The following is a 19,541-nucleotide window of genomic DNA, read 5'->3' on the forward strand; positions in this document are numbered from 1 at the left end:
AATTTCACGTTAGTTCTGTTTTTTTTTTCTTTTTTTTTTTAATAATTACTGGCATCAACAGGTTACATTACTGGGTCTCCGAGGATGCATTACGGCTGGCCGTTCCATGTGATCGGCAACGATCACTCCATTGCTGAAAACAGTATTTTAGGTATCAAGAGCAAACGTCTGTGATAGAAGGAATACCGACATTTGTATCGCCAGGTTTCGATATGATCACTGCGACTGATCTGTCAAGATCGGTAGCCATCATCAGGAAACCTTTACTCTTATGTTTGCAACCCCTTTGTACTTATATCGCTTGTGTCATTTATGGATAGCGGGTAGTTCCGTTATATTCAGGTTTTGTTGTAAGCATCTCGGAAAATACCCCTAAAATTGATTGCCACCCTCTTTTCGTTTGGTCTTTTGGCAATGATGCTTTTATTTATGAGCTGGTATAGTGTTTTGTCGTGGATTTCTTTGCTAAATAAATTTAGAGCCTTGGATACTTCCATGCATAAAAGTGACGCAAATGCTTGTGTGAAATTTTGAAAACAACTTCCTAAGAGTGGCCTATTTTTTTGGCCGTGGTTTCTTACTTATTTTTACCCTTAAAAAGGTACGAAAGAAAAATAATCGGATTCGTCCGTTTTTTTGCCATTGTCTGAGCTTTATAAAGCAATGGCATAGGTCCCTAACACTTCTTTTTCCCAAACAGTTAACCCTCTTGGTGTAACTAGGCAGATATTAAAAACGAACTCCAGAAAAAGAGTGCCCACCCAGACCCAGGGATTATTGCTTATTTTTCCCGAAGCCTTTGCCATACCTAACTTATTATCTTACCTTGACTAGGATTAGAAATATCTTTATTTTGTTTGTAACTCGCAACTCACAACTGCAACTCTTCGCAGACCCCTTACCTATGTATCATGGGATACTTGCAAGAAGGCAAGATAGTGGCTGCACTGAGATGTATCGAGGGAGCTTTTGTTGCTTTAAATTTCTTTATTCGACACAACCACTAAAGGAACATGTAACCCTTTGGGTGCAACAAGGCAGATATTAAAAACAAACCCCAGAAAAAGAGTGCCCACCCAAGGGTTATTGCTTGTTTTCCCCGAAATGTTCTTTCTAAAGTCTTTGCGTTCCCTAGCTTATTATCTTACCTTAACAAGATTAGAAATATCTTTATTTTGTCTGTTTGTAACTGCAACTCGGAACTTCACAACTCGCATTCTTCGCAGACCCTTTACCTATGTATCATGGGATACTTGCAAGATGGTAGCTGCACTGAAATTTATCAAGGGAGCTTTTGTTGCTTTAAATTTGCCTTTATTCGACACAAACACTAAAGGAACTCTTTTCATTCCTTGAGAAAACCTTTTAAGGAACGTCAATTTAACTTTAAGAAAAAACTACACGAAATGCTACTTGAGGATAGCTGTGTCGACGTGTCTACCCTGATCTCTAAACTGTTGCAACATTGATAACTTATAACCACAAACTGCCGGTGTATATTATATGCAAGGATATTATTTATTTATTTATTTATTTATTTATTTATTTATTTATTTATTTATTTATTTATTTATTTATCCCATAAAGTATTCACTTCATTCTCTTAGTATATTCTACACCCTTATTTATATCGTCTTCTTGTTTTACTCTGCCCGCCTTGATTAGCTTTTGCTACCCATGGTCCCGTGTATTTAGTTAAAGAAGTTGCATTTCTCTGTATTTATACGTTTAGGTTACTTTTGGATTTAGTGTACACTTACTGACAAAATAATGAAGTTTGTTCGATGTTTAAATGTGAAAACTAGTATTTCATATTAATACTAGTATTTCCATATTTCACTTGCCTATAGACAGTAATGTGGAAACCTGAAGCTCAAAGTTAAACAAAACACCTGTGTTGTTGGTGCTAAGAGTACACCTAGTGGTTAAAGTCGCATTCCAGTGAGAAGAGAAAATGGTTGGAGAACTATCGGAAATGTCGGAGAAACTATTGAAAAAAAAGGACAAGAGAAAAAGGACCAACGGAAGTCTAATGGTTCAAACTGATCCCTGGTTGGAAAACCAGGAAAAATCTTTTGAATTTGAAAATGTCATAAAATATTTATGCATTCTTCATCAACAACCGCCCATCTGATTTACTGGAAGCCAAGATTTCAAGAGATCATAACCGCCCCTGCGACTCTTTCTTCTCAGCTTCCAGTTTACTGATTTGTTTCTCCAACGTCATGAGAGACCTTAAGATCGAGGGTGTTCCTCTCAAATTGCAAACATCAACCAGCAGTTTACAGTTCAGAGTTAGCCCCATGCACAAAATCCGGGCTAAGGGTTCAGGGTTACTTTTTACCTGTGTATCATGGGATACTTGCAAGAAAGCAAGATGTGGCTGCACCCAACGATAGTATCAAGGTAGCTGTTGTTGCTTTAAATTTGTCTTTATTGGACACAACCACTGAAGGAACTCTTTTCATTTCTCGAGATTAAGTTTTAAGGAACGTAAATTTGAAAAAATCTGCCGTATTTCACTCACCCAGAGACAGTGATGTTGGAACCGGAACTTCAAACGTTAAACAAAACACATGTTGGTGCCAAGAGTACATCTTGCGGTTCGAGTTGCATTCCAGTGAGAAAAGAACTATTTAAAAAAGGTTAAGGGGAAAACAAACAACAGAAGTCGAATGGTTGAAACTGATCCCTGGCTTGAAGACCTGGGACAAGCCTTTGAAGCGCTAGTTGAAAGACGATTTTTAAAGTAGGCAAAGGTCTTAAAATCTCCCGGTGAAGCCAATATTTGGAGATGCACTTGTTTCAATTTGTGAGTCCTTGAATTGCGCCTCATGAGCTTGCTTTTTTTTATTTGCAGCTGAACGTTATCAGATCACTGAATCTTGTTCTGGGTGCGTAAAACTTACAAGTCTTGGAAAAAGGAAAAAGCAATTGAAAAATAATGCTAATAACCATGTCCTTTGTCTTGATGTTTTCTGGGAAGGGGGGGGGGGGGGGGCTGTCGCTCTAGGATAACTAGTAAGAGGGTTCCCAATAGGGTTCTTCAATCTTGCCAACGCAGAGAAAATTTTCTCTAAACCTTGTAATCCCGAATGCTGTTTTAGCCCAATTCCAATCGCTGTTAGGTCATAATTCGTTTTAAGCCCCTTAGCTCAACAAAAAAAGGCAGTTTCAGTTGGATGTAAATTCCCACTACATATCTGAGCGCTGATCTTTGCACTAGTCTTTGGTCACCAAGAAATTAGCTGTTTGATTATTTCTTCTCTTACTTTCCACCAGTATTTTGCGAATCACACAAGTCACGGACAACTCAGCTAGCAATAAAGGGATAAAGGCCATCAAAGTCTGAAGAGCATTGCAAGTCATGTACCACAAGATGGGACTGCAACTGGCATTTAATAAGGTGACAGGCCAAACATGACTCCTGCTGGTTGCTTATTGTACCCTAGACTTCTGGAATATTGAGAATGATGATTTGTTTTTGGTGAGTGACACAGGCAAATTCGGAAAAGGACAATCTGAGTTCTCCCAACAGTAGTTAGACCTATGACATCCCGATTATGAGTTGAGATGCTGTATCACTGAGCTATAAAGGAGACTAAAGTGACCTAAGGCGATTAAACTAAGAATTTGTACAGTGTAAGACTTTTAATTACCATAATTACCTCCTTTTGTTTAGTTTTCCAATGAGTTTGCAATGCTTGCAATTCTTGTGATCTGATAGTATTTTAACACAATTGTTGTAATGAGTATAAATTACAAGGAAATATGGAAACATGTTTCAGACAATATAGGACAACTGAAACCAAAAATAATGTAAGGTTTTTTTTTTTTTTTTAGTTAGTGGGAGGTCAATGATATTAATATGTAGCGGAATGTGTTTAGACCATGACTGGTATTGGAATAGAAAGTATAAAGTTTGTTATTTTTAAATTTGTTGATTGATTTGATGTTTGATTAGTGCTGTCAGGGCCATGCCAAAAGATTTGAATATTTGTGTGAAGAGATAAAATGTTGGTAAAAATTTCTATGGTTGGAGGAAGGCTAAAAATGTGTTTCAAGACCGTTGGATTCATTTCAGATTTTGTATACTGAATGTTAAAATTGACTGGATGATTGCTCAGAGCCTTAGCTTTATGCAAGACAGTTTTAAGATGTAAGAGCAACATGTTTCTAGTGGCTCAGGTATTGATGAGATTTGGATTCCAATGAGATTTTGGTTATAATTGTTTATGATTGAGATCTCTTGTACTCTGGGAGTTGTTGATGTTGGTTTTCATTGGCGACAAGAGCTGGAGTCATAAATGCTGCTTCTGAGGTGGAGAAAATTGAAAATGAAGGTCATGTATTAAAGAGGAGTCATTTCAGCCTCCCTGAATTAGATGATACATGAACGAAACAAAATGTTGATTAGACTTTGTTGCGCACTTGGTGGATAAAAATAGTGGTAAGCTGTATTCTAGCATAAAAGATGAAATAAAATACCAGACTTTTCGAGGCTGCTGCCTCTTCATCAGTGGTATGTTGCAACTGAATAAAATGCATGTGTCATACAAAACAAATTTAAATTGATTCAAGTAGATACGTGATGTAACTTGCGCCGATTTGAGAGTCTTAAATGAAGTTAAAGTCAGTATTGAGGCCAAATGGATGCAATATCCGGTGTTTTAATATGAGTTTGGCCTCAAAAGGGTGCCTATTTAAGGTGCTTTGGAAGCCTAAACGGATTGCGGGAACAAGCATGTCCTTAGTGGAGTGGCCAGGTGATGTGAGATGGCATGAAACTAGGTGGTCCGTGTTAGCAATTCTAGTTGAACGTAGATGTTCAGGAAATGTCTCCCTGACGTCTACAGCTCTTGCCAATGTATAGTTTGTTGCAAGCCCGGCATTTGATAACATAGACCACGTTGTTGCTGGCACACCTGAATTTGTTTCTTAATTATGGTTATACATCCCCCAAGACTGTCTACAAATGCTGAGACGTTTGTATGAGTGTAAGTATATTACACCGGGATTTGCCACATGAAAATGTTCCACGGTCATCATCGACAACGGTCGTGTCATGAAGAGTACTCCCAACCAGGGAGTCACGCCGATTGCTATTGCGACGATAGGCAGATAAAATGCACAAAGGTTGGAAAATCCCTGTGGTGTCTGTGTCATTTCATAATAAATGGAGGTTGCGTGTAAGGATGCTTTTGACCAGTGTGTTGGTAGGATGGTATGTCAACACCAGAGGGATGGTAGGTTGGTCAACGACTGCATCCACAGGCTCAGAAATGATTGCTTCATGGGGTGTGACTGCCACGCGATTTTGAGCTTGTTGAATAAACTGGCTGTTAATGCCCCATTAGCACTTAGTGGCAAACTGCATTCTTCTAAAGAAGCCATCATACTGCATAACCCTTGGCAAAGGGTAGCATTTTGCCAATTCGGAGATCTTGGCACTGTACATAATGTAGTCGAGCACCTCTTCAGTAGTTGAAAGGGCTCCCTCTTTCATCAAGGTATGCATAATTTGAAATTGGCAGCTGACCACTGAGGAAAGGTTATTTTGCCGAGGGACAGCTTCTTTTTGTTTGAGGATTTTAAGACAATTTTTGCATCACCAGACGTTCCCAGTTTGGTTTACCGGTCCTCATGAAGCACAAGGGGAAGGGTGCTAATAAAATCAGGGATGAGCAACGGATGTTTACCTCAAACTGCAGCTGCCTCAGTTTCCAGCAATTGCTGTGCTGGGTGTTGCTCTGCATCTGTCAAACCAAGTAATACTGGCTCTCCCAAAGACTTCAATAAGTCTGACATCTCTGTTTGCACGGCAGGATCCTGTTGGAGAGTTTTCAGAGTTGGCTTTACAGGAGGATTACCGGAAGCTGCTGCTGTAGGTGGCTGCACGGCCATCTTGGATTCTGAACTTGTGTTATTAACAGTTAATGTCTCACGTTGTAGCTTTGCGAGCTCAAGTTTTGCTCTTGTCGGCTCTAGCTCCAGTTGTAAGTTGTTACATCTAATGTCTTCCGTAGCTCTGAACTGCTCCGCATTGTGTTTTTCTGTACCATCATGTTTCACAGGTTTAAGATGTTTGATCAAAGATTCAACTTGGGTGAGCTCATGTTTCACCGTGTCGCTAAGCTGCTGCGGAGTGGTCGCCTTCGCCACCAAACTAGCAACCACAAAATCTGCAAGATCGGATGGAGGATTTGCTCTCCTGCTGCTTTTTCTCGTCTTATTTGCGGTCATATTAATACTAGAGGGCAGCGAAGATCGAAAAACTGCCGAACAAGCACATGGCATGGAAGAAATAGCGAAGTGTGCAGGTGCGAAAACTAGTGCCAGCCCTCTCTCTCTTCCCTTGGGCGAGTTAAAAAAAAATAAACAGGTATTATTTTAGACGATAGCCACAATTAATGAAAAAAAACCCAGTCATTTCCTTACTCTTATTATCAAAATCCCTCTCGTCACTGCAGATGCGTCTAAGGAGAGAAATTGACTGTATAAGATGGAATTTTTACAACAGATGGGATGAGATGTATAGTTCAGGTAAGAATTGGTGTCAGTTTCTTTGACGCAAATGATGGTTATCAGCCAGTCAGAGGTTGGTTTTAAATAAGGGTCAAGGAAAGGAAGCTGCTCATAAGAGATGGACCAGGTGAATGTCAGGCTTAGATGAAAGCCGTTCACAAAGGTAACAAAATCTTCGATTTCAACTTTACTACTGGAGGTAGCTCTGACAATGTCGTCAATGTATCGTTTATACAGAGCTGGTACAGTTCCAGTGTATTGTTCGAAGATTTGTTCCTCGATGTGTTCCATAAACAAACATGCATGCTTTGGCCCAAGTTGGCTACCCACTGCAACTGAAATGATTCTGTGAGTTGAAGCATGTGTTTTGTGTCCTTCACGTAACTAGGTAGGCTCTGGCCTAGGGGAGTAGTTATCTTGTCGAAATTGGTAGCTGTTAGTTCAGTGGATTTATTCCCCCTGAACTTCGCCTGAGACAGGAGCTGGCTGTTGTTAGTTATGGCCACCTTTTGGGGGCAACGCCCTGTTAGATTACTTTGAACTCCTCTTCATTCTTCTTTTAACAACCTTCTTCTTGCAACGTGTACTATCGCGTTCTTGGTGTACATCTCCAGCAAATTTGTCGCTAGAATCACCAACATCATCACATTCATCAAAATCATAGTCGTCATAAGCAATGTCTTCATGTTCTTAACAAATTTAAATAATCAGTGTAAAGGTCAGGATTGTGTTGTTCTTTGCTTAGGGACAGATTATTAAAGACGATGAAGAAACAATAAGTGTGTAAGGTTGGTCTTCCTTTCGGCACTGATATCTGGTTATGAGATTCGGACATTTCAAAACCTAACCTTTTGTAACCTTGAAAGGAAAATTATAGAAGATAGTTCTTCTTTCAGGCTTTATATAGAATAGAGATAACTTTTGCGAGATTACAGGTGAGTTGACCACGTACAAATTTTAAACCCACAATTCGCTGATTTGCTGCGATTTAACCTCGTTAATTTGCATTTTTGTTGTTTAAATACCTCAAAATACACCAAGACTCAAAATACCGAATTAATATTCCACACTTTTAACTAAACAGCAACTTGTAAACTCACTCTGATCTGTAAAGACGGCAGCCATACTTTGGTTACCAGAAGATTCGCTCACACGTAGAGCTGTTTTGACGGCAACCTCACGTATTTTAGAAGTACATTGCTCGACAATCCAGCAAACATTATGTGGAAAAGTTCAAGAATTAGTTGTTTTGGAATCTGAGCAATTTCATCCATTTTCCCAACGAATTTGCACACTTTAAACATTCTCGTCCCCAGTTCTTTTTAATCGTTGAACGATTGGCTCTGGGACCAATAGTCATTCACTGAATGGTAATGGTTGGTCTTGAGTAGCATTGTGGGTTCAATTTTCTCCCCCTTTTATATAAACAACACACATTTTTCGACATAACTATTTTTCACCAATCTGTTTAATGCACGCTAGCCTTTAAAAAGAGACTAAAGGCTTACTTAGCCCACCCCCTCTGGCAGTGTGTGTCGACAGGCATAGAGGCGCGCTTTCCTGCGAACACCATTTTTTGATCATCTTGTTTGAGCTGAGCCCAAAAAACAGCCAGAAAGGTATGATTATAAAATATTAGTTAGGCCTGATTGCAAGAATCTCAAGTTGTCTTCTCAACTCCCAAAGTCTATCTGAGATCTTGCCATGTTAAACGGTTATTTAAATGTCAAGTCACTTACTGTAGTGTTGACTTATATTGTTTTCCTTTTTTTGTAATTCAGAAATAAAATACAGAGTTGTTAACTGTTGTGAAATTGTGTGTTGTAACCGCTTACAGATTTATGGGAGGTTCAATTGTACATGAGGAACTCATGAGATTAAGAGATTAATGTCAAAGATCAATGTGTAGTGGGTTTTCTGTGTTACTTTAAGTTCTGCGTTACAGTTGGAGGAAAAATAGAGCAAACCAAAATTAGTACTCTTATGCAATGGACAATGTAAAACTCGAGTTTGAATTAGTCTCGTGGAGTTCGACTTTTTTAACAATTATTCCACAACCATTTGTTGGATATTGTTCACTTAATGTATGGTCCCAAGGGAAACAGTTTTGTTTTCCGCAAGTCCTGATGTCCCGCTTGACATCGTCTCAGGAAACATCAGGACTCTTGGGAAAACAAAATTAATTAGTTTCCCGAGGGACCATACATATTAAGTGCTTTGTTATATATTTAGACTTTCCTTCAACAAACACAGCAAACAAACAACTGAGAGGGCAACAATTGCAGAATTGTATCCCGGGATACATTGGTATTTGATCAGGGGCATGTCGCCAAGAATCAACCAATGCTTGTTTTGTAGAGTGATTATAAGACATACTAATTCTGACTTGATTCTTTTCGGAAAGCGCTTGTTGTCACATATCAGAGGGCCCTTTCTCTCTTCAAATCTTCGTACACAAAGTATAAATCACACTTCTATTTTTTTTAGATAAAAAGAATGTGTATAAAAATAGCAGGATTCGAACCCGTGCCATGGGATCACCAGGTAGTGATCTTTTATGCACTAGACTCCCTGCCAAAACCCTCAATTTTTTGGCTACGTATCCTAACCCCCAACTTTAACAGTAAACAGGGAGCTTCTGCTTGACGCTTGGAGAAGTGTCGTCCAACCTCTTCATGTTGTGTAGGTGCACTGTCAGCCATTTTGCATAACTAACTTTGTCCATTACAAAAAACCAAGGAACCAATTGTCTGATTGATTCTTTGTACAGGCTAAATTGGCCTTCACAAAGAGATCGGACAAACAGAAGAATCGTCAGTTGAATCTTCAAGACTTATAACCAGTATCTGAAATGCAGACATGAGGGAGATTTATACTCTTGCCATTGGTGAATCTCTGGTTTGTTATCATTCTCTGATAGTCCCTCGGCATACTCTTTGTAAGCTCTACACATCAGGATACGAAAGCTGCAAGCAGTAACTTGATAGGCATGTCGAGTTCTTGAGACATGCATTGGAAGGTTTTCAAGAATGAGTCGGCCGTGCCAGATGATGCAACGCTGGTTTGCGTTATTAGAGACGTTTAGCACCAGGTTTTTTCTGAGAACTGTAAAATGCGGTTTGCAGTCAGGCATTTGCCGTCACAGGTGCAGTTCATTTTGGACATTTAGCGAGACGTTTTGCATCAGGACCCTCGTTGATATGCCTTCACACATGAGCCTCGATTGATGCTTCCTTTCGATCACTGAAGTCCACCAGTCCAATTCTGATCCTGGTAATGTTGGCCATAAGACTACAGACTGCTAATGTTATGTTATGTAATCTTGGTGGAGACATGCTGTTAACAGTTCCTGATGCTCCTTGTTGAGGGTCCGAAGAACGTGCTCCATAATCCGTACTACCAAAAGGCTGTCTTGATTCGAAATTTCTGCAATGTGCACAAAGGTCTGGCTCTCGAGCACACCATGTTTTGTTTGTACCACACTAATGTGCCATGAAATTCCTCCTTTTCCAAACCAGTCGGACTGAGATTCCCTGTATTTCTGAGGAAGGAATTTCATGTCTCAGTCTTGAGTGACGAGCACAGAAGACTCATTCAGGGTATCCAAAATGTCTGTTCTCGCCATGTTTTTGTCTTACACTTCTCAACTGGTGAGCCTTTCAAGCATAGATATTTTGGACTGCCTGATGATTATCGTACCGTAAATCATCCAGCTCTTCTTCACTCAACTTCACGTCATTCAGAAAGGTCTCAATATTCAGCAACACGTCCTTTAGGTCTTCGCAGTGTGAACACGCTTTGTCATGGGTGTGATCACAAGGAGTGCTGTGGGCAGCATCTTAACTGTCGTTAAGGGAATACGTGCTGCAGTGATCGGCAAGAGGGGCAGATTCTGACACATGCACCTAAAAAATTTCATTACATCTTATAACATTGCATATGTTGCAAACGGATAGCTAAACTCATGCCTTCCAAGTCCTATGAAGGCATGCGACTTGCACTTCTTGTGCTTGAATGTCGTGTTTTTTTAGGTGAGCAGAGGTAAGCACAAGGCTTTTGCGGAACTCAAGTAAGGCGCCGAAGGGAGGGTGACAAAAAATTTTTTGCACCTTGCACGTCACTCTTCCTCTGCGTTTGCTTTGCGCTTACCTCCGCACACACACACTCAAAATAATGCTTGTTCTGCAGGCTATAGTCAAGGTCAGGTTAAAATGTTAAATTAATTTCTGCGTGGTAGGGTGTCTGGGGTTAAGCAGTTTTAGAGGTTCTCTGCAATGTAATTTATAAACTGTATCAGTTACCTGCACATGCCAGCAAAGAATCCCACACTTTATAACTTTTAAGGAATGCCTTGATTATCTTATTGCACTTTTCTATTGTGACACACTGAACATTTGCCGGATTGTCTGAGCTTGGACCACAAATTCTGCCAACAAACTCAGAGTAACCACAAGAAGCCATAATGGTCCATGTGGTTTGTGAATCTAAGGTCCGCGTATATGGCGTGACAGTTATGACATTTGAGGTATTTCGGCAACGTCAAAAGGTTCAATTGTCCCCTGGCAGCTAGAAGCAAACTCGCCTTTTCTTGTTAAATGGGTTTTTAAGGTACGATAAGCCATATAATCAGTTAAAGTAACGTTTAGTAAAGTGAACGTAAATAAAATATTCTAAGTGGAAATCAAAACGAATTGATATGCAAATTTGTCTATGTTGTAAGCCATGAACCAAATTATGTGTTTGTAACAAAAATCATATTTACTAACGTTAAACCTATCACAATTCTAGCGATTGCCTATTTAAAATTGTGCTTTGAAAGAATATCCAGAGTTTTGAATTGTTTGTTGGAAAAATCTAAATTAACGAGTTTGATGTGAAAATGGCTTGCCCTCCTCTGAAGGTCAACTTTTGATGATAAATAGTATGTTCAAATAGCGCTGTTAATTCATCAAATCATACACGAAACATTGCTTATTCTGCTGAATATAGTCTCGGTTGACAAAGCCACGTACCAGGATGCTTTTTTTGCGGTTGAATTTTGCATTATTTTGGCTTCCTGTAATTCCGCTAGAAACAGTTAATTTTAAAAATTTGGCAAAAAATTCTGGATCCCATTGAATGTACATTTGACAGGGTGAAAGTGTGAGGAAATTAGTTTACTTATGTTCAATTGCTTCGATTTTTATGTTACTCCTTTGTTATTTCAAGACGAGCAGCCAATACAGGTGACACTTTTAAGTCGGTTTTACCCGCTCACAGGTCATCAGAATGAATAAGTCACTTTAAAGGTAAAGCAATTATCTAAACAAACTGAAACATGTCTTTCTACAAATGGTTGTAGAAAGTTCCTGGGAAGCGCCCTTAAACAAGCAGTAGTTATTACTTACTTTATTTATAGCAGAGGGCAAAATTACTGAATGCTGATTGATCGAAACAGAGGGCATTTTTAGTTAATTTTGCTTTCAACAAGGGCAAAATTACTCACTCCTGATGGGTCGAGCACCGAAAATACTTACTCCTGATTGGCTGAGCACGCCATTTATACATTTACTTGGTTTCTTCGTTTTGTCCAGCAAGAACAAAGACATCTTTCAGGTTCTTTGGAGTTTTAAGCCGGATTGCTCATGCCAAAAGACTTGGAAATCAAGTGCTAAAGCTAAAAGGAAATTCCTGAAGACGAACTTTTATTTCTCAGAAGAAACAGCAAAAGATTGTCAAAAGTTAAAACTCTATCAGATTTGTTTGGTTGAAAACTGAAATCGTTTATGGATGAGAGGCCTGCGACCAAGTGCTTTCACCTCTCTACGGCTTCTTCCAACAAACAATAACAGTACCTAGCTCAGTTTTTATGGGAGGGAGAACAGGTCAAATTCAGTGGAACAAACTACTCTGCGAGTTCCATCTGTGGACCCACGGTTTTCTATTTTTATCGATCTGTTCATGTGATTTTCAAGTGGTAGAAAGCTTCACAGTGCAGCTGCTACAGGTTTATTTGTTTTATTGTCGTTAGTTTGCATATAAATTAAATTAGTATTTTCTCTTAATTACATGTTGTAGTAATCAACTTCACGTCCGCCACCAATGACACAATTTCATTACAAAATAATGTGATTAGTTAGAAAGAAAAAAAATTACGTCACTTCTGGAGTGATTAAGGTAAAAAAGATATCTTCTTAAACAAAACTGATTCTGCTCGTAAGTTGTTCAATATATGAAATAGTTCCAAGCTATTAATGTTCTTAAAGATTCTTCAATTAACTCAAAAAGTTTATTTCATTTTTAATGTCGTAAAGCATGGTCAAAACAGTACTTCTGAACATGAGAGCCATGGTTCTTTGAAAATAAGAGTGGGATTGTTCAATAGTATCCTTTGTGAGCCTCTCTATTGGTACCCACGGTCTTCGTTTTCTTCGCGACTTTTTCGCAAATCTTCGTTTTTTTAGGAAGATCTTCGTTTTTTCAGATTGAAATGGTTTAAACGTCAAGTGATAAATATTTCACTTCAATAGCAAATTGCATAACTTACTGTTTAAATTCACGAAAAGCAATATAAACACTTCTTGAAACAATAAAGGATTGTTGGATTCTTTGGCGACGTTTTAACCCCATTTTAACATGCTAGCTTCTGATGAGATTCCAAGAATTCGAAACTGCAGGATTGTATGAGAAACAACATTAGACACTCGCCAGAATAAATACACCAACATCCTAGAGACTCACAAGAATAATGTCTGTCTTAGCTTTAAATGTCTTCTGCGGATGCGAGCTAAGCCACAAAATAATGGAGGTGCATGTCAGCTCTAAGAACACAATAGCTGTTTTTCAGATAAAAAGCAACTCAGAAAGCTAAAAGACGGCGCTACAACGAAGCTACAGCTCTCGAAAGCGAGAGACAACAATGTCAAGCTTTGTAAAGATGACGATCTGTTCGGACAGTCATATCCGTGGAATCCTCACGCAGTGAGATACACTAGCAGAAGCATTAATTTACGAGTTACGAAATCCACGGATCCTGTATCTTTACAGACAACATTTATTTAGCGCTACCTAAAATCTTGAAGTCAATAGAAGCCGATAAGCTTAACAACTGTCACAGAGCTAGCATACACAATGGCATATCAACACCCATTCCTTACTGCTCTTATCAGTAAGAAACCCTCCATTCAGTATATTTGAGATTTCCCCACACGATCAAGACAAACACCATTAAGAGCGGTCGCATAACATTTTTATCTAAACGGAAGATTCTCCTATACAAAAGGAAAATCGCTTAAAGACATATGCATGCTTGTAAAACCAAAACTGAAAAGGCTTTTATGTCCCCACTTTTATCAACGCAACGGACACACAGTGGGAGTCGCGCAGGTCTGTCAACCCAATTTTAACACACAGAAATGTGGTTAAAAATGCCAAAATTCAGAAATAACAGATACTTTCTGTAGCGTTTACGAGTTTTGACAGCTTTTATTTATATCTGAGTGTGACCGCCGACCGGTTATCTCAGTTGGTAGAGTGCCGGACTACCGTGCGGGAGGTCGCGGGTTCAAACCCCGGCCGGACCACCACTCAGGGTCTTTAAATAACTGAGGAGAAAGTGCTGCCTTTGTTCTGACATCTGCAAATGGTTAGACTTCCTAGTCTTCTCGGATAAGGACGATAAACCGTAGGCCCCGTCTCAAAAACCTTATTTGTAAATAACTCTGGGGGACGTTAAAGAACTCACTCACTGTTCGCAAAGAGTAGGGGACGTAGTTCCCGGTGTTGTGGTCTGGTCTTTGTGCGTATATTCCGTATATCCCGGGTCTGCAGTAATTGGCCTTAGCTGTTGCCGTATCCCTGTCCATATTGGACAAAGCTAAATAAATAAGTGTTCAAATTGATAACGCAAATTTTGGTAAATTTTCAGATCTTCGCTTCAATCTTGAGATCTTCGTTTTTTCAGCGGTGATCTTCGCGTCTTCGATTTCTTCGGAAATACCCATAGAGAGGCTCCTTTGTCATCCACCCACTGAAAGAATCTGTAATCTCTAATCAACCTATCTATCAAGAAGAAGCTGTATGAAGCTAAAAAGCAATTGCTGGGGCCTTTAACTACTCTTCTTGTTAACAGGCACTGCTGGTATTAAAACACTTGAGAGAGTTTTCATCAGCGTAATTCCTGAAAACATCTATGGATTGGATTATTTACAGACAGCTTTACAAGAGGGGTGGGTCATAATTGTTTAACAAGTAGACTCCATGCGTTTGTACTCTGATAACGCACAGATGACGTCAAAACGTGGTAAGAACAAAGAAGTACGCTTCAAGCTACAGGCAAGCAGTTTAACTGATGTTCTTACCACGTTTTGACATCCTTCTGCATTATCAGAGTACACATGCACGGCTAAATGGAATCTTTTGTTTTATATGTTGTTTGGATATGGGCCTGGACAAAATATTGGAAGTGTGTTCGAAAATCTTCATGTTGATGATTTGCGTGGGGATTGAGGAGCAAAAATTGGTTTTTATTACGTCATTTATGATCTATGCAAAGAGAGTACGCCTATTGGCTAATTTACAGCTAACAAGGGTTGTGATTAGTCAAAAACCTGTCAACTTAATTTATGCAAAATCGTAGTCTCTCTGTCGAATCTAGTGTGAAGCGAAAGTTTGGCCTAAAAAGTCAATGAAAATCGTCCATTTATGAATCAGGCGGTCTTCAATCAAATTCACTTTACTTTTCCCATTGGTTGGGTTTAGATCCCATGGATTTTCCAATGTTGCAAGAGCTGAAAAATCATGAAGGAAATGCATTCATGGACAGGGAATCGTCAACGGCCATCTGGTTTGTTGTGGTACATGTAACTCTTGGAGCCATTAGAGCTTTGACACGCTTTGGCAATGAAATCAGGGCCGTGCTGCTGGTACTTTGAACCATCGAAGCACTACCACCAGCAAGTGCATCTGACATTGTGTCAGCTGTGGAGCAGACGGTATCAAACTGTAATGGGCAAGGCTTTGCTGGTTGCTGTGCCTGGAGGCGAAGGTGACATGATGGTCTGGAATATTGGTAGCTGACCACAAACTGATTGGTGTGGCTCTTACAGAGTGGTTGATGTAAATCTTTGAAAGATTACAGCATGTGGAAATTGACTTTTTGTGTACTATGTAAACTAACTGATCGACTGTTGAATCCGGAGGGTGTAAACTGCAGGTTGCGGGTTGCAGGTTGCAGGTTAAAAATTAAAACATAAAAAAAATAAAAATATATAAACATGTAAAGCTCCCATAAATACACTTGCATAATAAAATGTTTTAAACGGTTTATTTGAATGAATCTGTTAGATACTGATACGTCATTTGAAAGCTAATGGAACATGGATAAGTGAAATGAATTGGAAGACTCGATGAGATAAATGTGCAAAATATTGCCGTGTTTCATTGTTTATTTAAGCGCAGCTTCCTGGTTTTTGCTATTTTGGTGTTGAAAAAAAAAATTAGGCTAAATATCAGGTCAAATCATTTGCGGATTGGTCCTTTAAAACGCCCGACAGTTACGAAAGCCAAAGGTCGACTGACTCTCGCACTAAAATTACATTGGTTGATATTTTATTTACCTTTCCTTTCCTGATAAGGAATGCCGTCGCTTTCATATCTGTACAAACATATGACAATGTCTTGCTCAGCACTGATCGGTAAAGGCATTCATGCAAGTACACAGCACTGCTAAGCTTAAAAAACAAGCTCACTGTATATCACGTTCGGCCACACATTAGCAAGTCTATCCAAAAGGTTACTTAAAGCATTATTTGATCCATGTTAAAAAGCCCACAAAAACTGCAGGGACGACATCTTTTACATCTTTTAGCTTCTACATACCGCACACTTGCTTCCCAGATGTGCGAGACAATATGGCGCTGGCCTCAGACAATACGGCGCCACTCTATCTGTCCCGGTGATTCCTTTTTTTTTTAATTTTTTTTTGTTATTTTTTGTTTTAGTTTTTATTTATTTTTTAATTTTTCAACCTGCAACCTGCAGTTCACACCCTCCGCTGTTGAATCACCTGAACGAAAACCTGACTGCAGCAGATTAAGAAAATTGATCAGTCCAACAGGAAATTGTATACTCTAGTAAACACGACCTTAGCTTAGTTTAGCTTTAGTTTAGCTTTGACACGTCCTGTATGACACAGACGAAGGCATCCCGAATTTTCCTGTGCTGAACAGCCTGGTTTCTCACTCACTTGACAGCTTGTCAGTTTTGCCCCCAGAATGATTCTCGGTCGCTTTGTTGTGCATCATCACTACAAATTCACCTCCATCACAGTCTTTCAAAAAGTTGAAACTGGAGCGAGTCAGTTTTCTTCGACCTTCACGCCATCTTCTGCACCTGTAAAGGGAGATTCAAAAACACATCGATGAAGTTCAGCTGAACTATTCATGGAGGTGAACTCACTGTACTGAATTCGTACAAGGTCAGCTGCCTCAATTAATGGCTTGTGTTTTACGTTTTCCTTTCCTTCCCTGCGGTCAATTCGAAATTTAGTATCAAGCATCTTGTTGCTTCTTTGAAAAAAAAAAAAGGATTTTTGGGAATCGTTACAACTGTTATTATTCAAGTGTCTCTCAATTAAATTTCTGAAACCTAGAAGTGCTGAGCGACTGTACTGTTCTCCTTCACACCCTTCTCTAGACCAATCAAAACACTAGTGTTACACCGTTCATTGTATAATGTAATCTCGCGTGTATGAACAGATTTGTGCTTTGTGTTATTTAGTAACACTTCATTTTTGTGTAAGTTAAAGAAATAGCTCAGACAGAATGGGACATTACAATCTCACTAAAAAAAAACCCTGAGTTTTTAGACAGCAAAGTTAGTAATCACTTTCCTTGTTGAAAGACGTCACTATCATTGAGATAAGTCAAAGGAAGAGTAGCTGCAGCACATCATTCCTTAATTACGCTCACCTGAGCAGTTTTTTTTTAGCTCTGGAAATAATCAATTTTGGATAAAAGGGGAAAACTGCTTGGTTTATCAAGCCATTGATTACAAAACTCTGATTCCACAAAAAAACCCGGAAGTTGCCTGGAAGTGAGGCCTTATAACCCTTGCAGTAAATCTAAAACAACGCGGCGGATGAACAAGTCGATCTTACTCCAGAAGACATTCCTGGAGCCAGCGTTAACAAAGAAGAGATAAGAAAATTAATTGTTAGCTTATTTAAATTTTGGCTAAAATGATGACGAATGAATTAAAGTGGTAATAACAAGGAACCCCTTTTTTGGAAAGGTATCTTACGACATTCTTCAATCTGTTGTTAATGCCTTCCAGTAATAATGTGGAAACTACAAGTGATACAGCAAGCTACTTGAAGAACTTTCCCACCACTGACGTGGCATTAGCTGTTAATTTCTCTCTGCTTCCCACATTTGTTCCAAATGATACATTAGAACACGTAAAGAACTGTGGAAAGAACACTGATGCTGCTTTCGAGTTTCCAGGTTCTAAAGGACTCAGAATGCTCCCATTTGTTCACCACCTCCAGTCCCGCTTCCAAGAATGTTGTCTATATCAGCACTTTGCTGGGCTTCCTGTAGGAAAGCAGTGAAATACAAAGTCAAAATGGTAGTTTAGTGGAATGGCAAACCCAAACTTTTAGCGGCTGAGGGTGACAAAATATGCCCAGCTCGAAAAAGTGGCTGATTGTCAAATCCACGCTCAGCCATAATCAAATCCGTTTCATCTTACAAGTCAATAAATGAACTGCTTTTCACAATCTCCTTGTCAGATATACTTCCTCCATACAAGCTGCTAACAAATGTGATCCAAACGTTTGGGGGAATTCCCACAAGGCCCTTGAATGTGTTGTGGGGCTTGTATTCAGAATAAAGTTCACTTTGCTTCTCTAGGGCTTGAGTTGTCTGGCATTTTATTTCTTATGTTTTCAAACTCCCCCTCAAAAACTTCAGGTAGATGATGCTTAATTTGCTTTTTAGAGGAGCAAATAGGTAAGCTCTGTACATCAAATATAGATGATTAGTCCATATTATTATTATATCTCAAACCACTCGTTCCAAAATACTGAACCTAAGTGCAAGATCATGCTCGAATAATTTAACTCTTAAACGAGTTAAAAAACAGCCAGAACTCATCAATAGGTTGTAGCTTTCTTGAACAACCAACATTGCTTCCAGGAAGCCTCTTTTCTTTCCCTGCCATGTACGGAAATTGATCTGCAAACTTTTTAGAATCAGTATTATCACGTACTTAACTAGTCCAGTCATTTTGTTGCTGGACCTGCCACTAATTGCAACAGAAGCTTTCTCTTCGTCAATCATTAAGGAATGGTCCCTAGATGAACATACTAAAAGTCCCAAAGGATCCAAGCACGGGAACATGTCAAAATTCTAATGACTAATAACTCCTGCTTTGGTGCAACATAGAAACGAGGCTGAAAAGCAGAAGTTGGTGTTATTCTGCTTATTTATCGCCAGAAATGCACTCAATTCATCCAAATTGATCACTTCACTTTTACTTCAGGTACTTCTGTGAACTTTCACCTTGTAGATAACTTTAGTAAATACGTTTATAAGCTCAATTAAACTCATTAACGGTCCTTCTAGCTCAAAGACATACAGTTTTTCAAATTGTCACTCAGAATGGTCTGTACTAAAGAAACCCTATAACATTTCATTATCGTCCAACAGTACGAAGCCACTAGGTACAACTAGTTTTCAAAGATGCTGATAAACAAGATATGTTTGACAAAAATAAAATAGGCTTTCGCAATGCTATCTAAGAAAATTTCACAATTTATTTAAATTATTTTCGAGGGTGTTCCCAGCCTTCTTGCAAGGGGGAAGAGGGAGTCCAACTCGTCAGAAATCAGTTACTCAAGGTAGTTCAATTTTACAGCCGTTCAGAAGGCATACGCGTGTCACTAGAAGAAGCATTTCATGACTAGTACGTTCTGCTCTTTTATAGTTTTTTTCTTTTAGGATTGTGTAATTATTTTTCAATCAGGAGACAGAAGG

The sequence above is a fragment of the Pavona decussata genome, unplaced genomic scaffold, assembly GCF_977016875.1.
Source record: "Pavona decussata unplaced genomic scaffold, jaPavDecu1.1 SCAFFOLD_71, whole genome shotgun sequence".
Taxonomy (NCBI): domain Eukaryota; kingdom Metazoa; phylum Cnidaria; class Anthozoa; order Scleractinia; family Agariciidae; genus Pavona; species Pavona decussata.